The sequence below is a fragment of the Musa acuminata genome, chromosome BXJ2-11, assembly GCF_036884655.1.
Source record: "Musa acuminata AAA Group cultivar baxijiao chromosome BXJ2-11, Cavendish_Baxijiao_AAA, whole genome shotgun sequence".
NCBI classification, from domain to species: Eukaryota; Viridiplantae; Streptophyta; class Magnoliopsida; order Zingiberales; family Musaceae; genus Musa; species Musa acuminata.
The window spans coordinates 10,296,603-10,303,944 of record NC_088348.1 but is presented as its reverse complement, the minus strand read 5'-3'; positions in this window follow the sequence as shown (position 1 = coordinate 10,303,944).

Below are 7,342 nucleotides of genomic sequence, written 5' to 3'. Positions count from 1 at the left end.
TGGCGAGCATTGAATGCGTCAAAACAATTCTAGCCTAAGATTGTGTCTATTCTCGTTGGATGTTGCTGGGAACCTGAGAGAACAAAACAAGTGGGAGAGAGCCTGCTTTTTATCTCTACTGCCACATATATCTCAATAATACCATGATATATCTCTCCCTATTTCATCTAATTGGTCTGTCATATGCTTCTCATTACGCAAGTTGTAAATGTCATACAGAGTCTGTATGCTTCTTATACCTTTTTTTTCATTAGCAAACAAGCAAAAAGTATGATTGAAGCAAACCTTTTTCTGGTCTTTTTCTAATTATTTGTCATAAAGATTGAGATTAGCCAAATGCCTATTAGATAGCAGCATATCTTCTCGTTTAAATTCATAAATTCAATCTCATGACGTCCAACTGAACCATGTCCATATTGATAATAAGATATTTCATTATGTCTTGACGTAATTGAGATAACATGAATAGAAAAAAACTTATGAGGTTCATAATAGACAAATTTGATGAATAATAAGTAGTTTGACAAAGTTATTATATTATTTTGTATATTTTTATTTGAGAAGTGATATACAGCTGAATAGAAAAGAAGTCCTTGATGACATATTTTAATCAATATAAGTGATTGACTCAAAACTATAATATACTTTATTGAGGTATAGGAAATACCAGTTAGTGTTGTTGGATGAGACTAGTGTAACTAAAGCAGGTAGAGAACATGTGGCGAAAGATGATATTCTAAACATCAAAATTAATTAATGTTGAAGGTTAAGGATTTAAAATTTAAATTTTATATTTAATATAAGATATGAATTCTATTTTCTATGACTTTTTTCTATTGACCAAAATATGACATCAGAATCCAATTAATTATATTATATATATCTTATCTAATTATAAAGGATCATAAAATCTAATATAGTCGTGATTCCATGTCACCATTACAATAGATGACTTTTACTAATATATATATATATATATATATATATATATATATATATATATATATATATATATATATATATATGGCCTATCTGACTCTCTCTCTCTCTCTCTCTCTCTCTCTATTTATTTTGTTTTTGTCTCAAGGACTGTACAATTCTTTCAAACATCTAATCCGTTTATCAGATTTGTTTGACGAGAAATGAGTGTTACAGGTGACTTGTGAACCATATGCGACATACAGCAAGGCAGGTTTCTCAAAAAGCTTTCGTTGGTCAGAGATTTAACCAACAGGAAGGTTTTGAGGTTTGAGAGTAGAAAAAGGCTTCCACCGATCATTCTTTGCGCTGCACAAATCCAACCACACAACAGGGATGACTGCCTTACAAACCCAGAAAAGAGTCGGCGGTGGAGGTCATTCAACTATTATTCTCTCTTGCTTGAGGGGATCGAATGAGAGAGAATAATTTAATATCTCTGAAATCCATCTTGCATGTGAATGTGATCCACAAAGATAGTGCAGATCAGTTCTCCACATCCACATCACTAGAGATATTCTGGTGGCAATATATTATTGCAAAGTTGGTAAATGTCAATTTTGAGTGCATGCGAGAATGTTACGAGAGTGATAATTAATTGGAACATGATACATGACATCCAATCATCAAATCATTGGTCTCAAACACATCTCGTAATTTATTGTAGCATTAGAGAGATCTTATCACGCATCACCCATGGTACAATTTTTTTGTAAAATTAATGAATATATATTATAAAAATAATAAATTTTATTCATTGAGATGATAAGTATATTTCCAGATTTTGAGAGAAAAATTTTCTTCCATCAATTATTTAAATTACGTAATCAAATCAGTTATTCATCCTTAAATTATAGATTGATTGAAGATATAAAAAAAATAAAAATATTATTATTATTATATATATTTTTATCATGATTTTCTATCACTTTTGACCTTGACTTGCAAGGAATAAATTAGAACGTGTCACTTTTGACCTTGACTTGCAAGGAATAAGTTAGATCACAATGAGTCTGACGACATTAGCAAAGACCATTAGTATAAGGACCACGGCCATTCTGCTGTCAGGAAGCTCTCAAAATTATCTCAGCATACGAAAACAAAATCAAATCTGAAAAAAACCGATAAGAAAAAAAAAAGAGAGAAAGAAAAAATATCTATAGAAAGTCTTTCTATCAAATAATTAAATGGAGAAGAAATGTCGAGTCTTGTGCGGGTTCTTTTTCGGCCGAGAAGCAATCGTGTCTCACCACCAAATAATGCCTATCTACCGACAATAAAGGAAGCAATAAATGGATCCGTGCGATCTGTTGCTATTTGGACGCACCAAATTAATGTTCTTGCCGGTGATGTGTGTTCCCACAAGTTGGAGCTCACGTCATCCGATTGAGTATATATATTTAATGAATATTATTTATAATTTATCTTCTTAAATTTTATCTGACCAATAATTACTAAAGTAACTTGGGATAATAGACTTATGAGATATTAATTACAATAAAGTTCTTATCATTCATGAGATATTTTAGATTGTATTTTATCTTTTTGTATTAGTCTTGTAGCCACCAACCTGGACCAATAATCTATAAAATACATTATGGAATTGATCCTAAATGATATTAAATAAAATAATATTCACGATGACACATATGATTAGGAGATTTAGATAATCCCAAAGGAGAATCTATTTCAAATAGTTATATGATGGTATAGGATGATACTGTTTTGAATATTCTTATAGTTTAGGGTCGTATACCCAAAAGTAATAACACTATTCCTCAAGGATGGTATAAGTCCTCCATAAATGATTTTAAGTGAATACTAGATATGTCAATATTTCACCCAAAGATGAAATATATATGATATCAATGGTTCATTATATTTTAGAAAATCAACGCATTAATATTATATTATTAAAGTGGTTCTTCCTTCATTGCATTTTTGTAAATTTTCTAGTACTTTTTGAAATAAATGGTTTGAGCATATGCAAGTTGTATTGAGTATTGAGTGAGTGAGAGACCTTGGTCAGATTAATTGAACAGAACACAAGCTTAATCACTGAAAGTTTTACAGAATAAATAATTAAGGTGACCGATCAAGAAAAGTATGAAAGACTTAATTTTATGATACTTAAGACTTCAATATATTTTACAACTAGCGTATAAGAATATCAAATGATCAATTTAAATTTTCTGATAAGTCATTAGTTAACACCTTAAAATGATAAAATTTGAGGAATTCAATATTATATCCTCAATATAAATGATAAAGTTGTAAGCTCAAAACTCATAATATTTTGAGTACTACTCAAAGAGTGGGTAACACTAAAATAAGAATGAAGTGTAAGTTACCTGAGTTTATAATTACTATATAAACTCATAAAAAAATATATTCATAATAAAGTATTACTTCTGTAGTAAAGAAAGTTATGTGAAGAAGAAAAAAAAAACTATAAGATTTTATTTGAAATGAAAAGGTATAAATATAACCTTTATATGGTTCAAATTAAATATTATAAAAATTATTTTTTTAATACTTGATGGACTAGTTTGATGCTTCAGCCTGTGTTACTAATAATAAATATTTATGAAAGAGGATAAAACCAAAAGAGAATGAGATATTCATGATTATAAAGAATCATCTTAAAGTCAAAGCGATATTACTTTGTATTTATCGCCTATATCTAAAGATGATTCATTTGATAGATCTTGAGGATCCATGCTGTATTCTTATAATTCTGGGAATTTGGGTTCGTTACCTAGAATTATTAGAATATCATTTCCCTTTTGATGGTTGTAAACTTAATGTGATTCAATAAAAATTAACCTTCGAATTTTGTATAATAGTTTATATAGAATTAATATGAATCTCAAGTTTACAATGATCCTATAATTAAATATTAAAATAAAATTTAGTTTTATAAACTCCTTGAGATTATACTTATATCCGCGAGTCACTCTATTCCTTCGTCTCATTAAAGAGAGACAATTTATCATAATATAAATAACCTGTTGAGAGATGATTATATATATCTAATTTATGTAAAGTCTATGACCATTCATACTCTTGAAGTATATATAAATAAAGTCAATAGACAATTAGATAGAAAAGTCAAATCATCATATTTGATAAGGGTAATGAATTTTATGATATTTATGATGAATCTAATTATAATTATAATTCTTTTGCTAGATTCTTGGAAAAATAAAGTATACATGTTTAATATGATTTATCAGATGTGTTACAAATAGAATATAATTGCTGAAAGATATAATCATACCCTTATAGATATGATTAGGAGCATGATAAGGTTTTTTTTGGTACCTAAATCAATATAAGAAGAAGCTCAAAGGACAACTATATATATCTTGAATGGTGTTCCTAGTAAGTAAATTACATTACTTCTTTTAAGTTATGAAATAATAGGAAACCTAACTTAATATATTTTCATATTTAAAATTATCCTATAAAGATAAGGATCTTCAACTCACATAAAAGAAAATTAGATTTAATTACTATTTCTGAATATTTTATTTTCTATTCATAAAAGTTTAAAGGGGTATATATCTTATTGCTCTAATCATAGTACGAGAATAATTAAATATGGTAATGTAAGATTCCTATAAAATAATGGGAGTGAAAATCTTAAAATTTAATTTTGATATAGAGGAGATACAAGTTGATACTCCTTGATTATTCGATAGATTGTTGTTACTCAAATTATTAAATTATTTAGTAAAAGTGAACAACAAAATAATTTTACTAAACTCTCACATTATATTGATATCGTTGTTAATGATCTTGTAGAATAATCATAATTATCAACCTTGGGAATATTTCAAAGGAAAAAGAATTTTGTCATTTATGGTTACTATATGGCATATCTACAAGAATTATATTATGATATAGGAATCATAATGGATTCCTTATTGTTTTCATAGGTTAAAAGTAATATGATGCAATAAAAGAAGAGTTAAAATCAATAACCAGAATGGTGTCTGATAAATTTATTAAATTATTCAATAATTGTAAAAGAGTCTATTATATAAATGTGACTCAAAGGATAATATTGAACGATATAATGATCAGACTTGTGGTTAAAAATTTTACTCATAACGATCATAACAAGATATTTAGTTTTTAATGAATTTATTAAGAATCATCATGACATTAGTGACTCATTATGAGTTTGAGTTATATCATAATTATATGAAAATGTTTTTTTCTAAGGTCTAGCTTTATATGAGTTACACTAAATGATTTACAACGAAAATGAAAGAAATATAAAGTTTAGTATACAAATTCAGGAATCCATTTATGACCTTAAACAAGCTTCAAGATAATGATATATAAAGGTTCTTGATATCATTATTCTAGATTTAAGAAAAATACTATTGATCAATATTTATATCAGTGGGAGCAAGTTTATTATATTGATCTTATATATATATATATATATATATATATATATATATATATATATATATATATATATATATTATTTTATCTTATCAATAATGATCTTGGTTTATTATACTAAATCAAGAAATTTGTTACTAAGAGTTTTAAGATGGTTGATATGAATGAGACATCTTATATTATTAACATTGAGTAATTCAAGGATAAACCTTAATGATTGTGAAGACTATCTTAAAAAAGATATACCGAGGCTTGAAAAAGATTTAATATACAACTTTTCAGTAAATCATAAAAGTAAAATTATATTCAATAGTAAATGCTTTAAAATGACTTGAAAAGAATCAGATAAAAAAAATATCAGTTTTACAGTTAAAATACTAGACATATGTTGGAGTTACCTAGAAGTAAAAACTCTAAAGGACTACAAAGAAAATAATAAGATATCCAAAAGGGATAAAGGATTATATACTCATATTTATTAAATTATATCAGCTTGAAATAATGATATTTTTCAGATGCTAATTGTATAAATTAACTCGATAATAGGAAGTCCACCTTACGGTTAATATTTATATCAATTAGAGGAGTAATTTATTATTAATAATAATATAAGTTGATTTTGTAGCATGCTTTGATGCCACTTATTAAACTTTTTTATTATAAAATTTCATCTCAAGACTTGGTGTAGTCAAACTCAATTATCAAGTCGTTGAAGATATTTTGTGACATTGTAGTAGTTTTCTTCTCTAAGAATGATAAGTACTATTGCATCTCTATGTATTATTATATAAAGTACTTGATGGTTAGAAAAGAGGAGTCCAGAAATATCCAATGTCAATTAATTACTTGAGTACCACTATATTAATTGCTAATACATTCACTTAGGATTTACAACCTAAAGTATTTTGAAAGAACATGTTCTTATGATTGAGTTTATGAGCAACCCATAAAGGATCTGGTGATACATGTTTGAGTGGATAATATAATTGACATTCTTGCTTATATACTTAAAATTATTTGTTTCTGCTATCCTATTCACAATTATGTATGTACATATTATATTTAAATACGATGATAGGATTGTCTTGATACAATAAATTATAAGGGTTATTTTGGACTGCATTAGGAAAGGCTAATAGTATTGTGGTACATAGAAAGAAGTGTGACACTGATGGCATACAACCGCTATGACTCATATTGTTAGTTAGATTTAATATAGTATTATAATATTTATTAGACTTATTGGCCTATTTTTAAAATTCGCGCACATGTATATAGTTTTTTTAGAATACAATTGGGTCAAATTATTTTTTAAATAAATTTTATTTATTTATTTTTGATTTTAAGTTTTTTTTTTGTATCTTGGCCAAGTGGGAGAATTTTAGATTATATGACCCTATTTAATTAGGTAAGATATATTATAGATATGATTGAATTCTAATTATGGTTATTGGCCAATAGAAAAGAAGTTCATGTTAAAGTAGGATTCTTTAGGAATAACTTTGATGAGAGGAGCTCTCCTAATAACTTATCATAAACCCTTTGCTTTCGTATATAAATAGACAAGACCTCCTTTAGGGGCTAAATTAGACGCAACTCAATACAATTTAGAGATTAAAGTTTTCTCTCAATCTCCCTATAAGAAGAGAGGAGAAGGATCTAGTTCTTCTTGCAGATTGATAAATCATATAAAATTTATTCTTCTGAATAACGAAGGTACGCATCATAATATTGTTAGATCTAATTTTATTTTCTTTTCTTTGGTGAACATCAATGCTCATGTAAAGTTTTAATTTTTTTTTCTCTCTAATAGCATAGACTTTTGAGGTGCTTTTATGCTCAACTAAAATCTCTACTTTTATCGAGAGTCAATCATATCCATCGTGTTACAGATCACCATTTGCTAGTTTGTCATTTCTACTCATTCCTTTGATGGGATATAAAG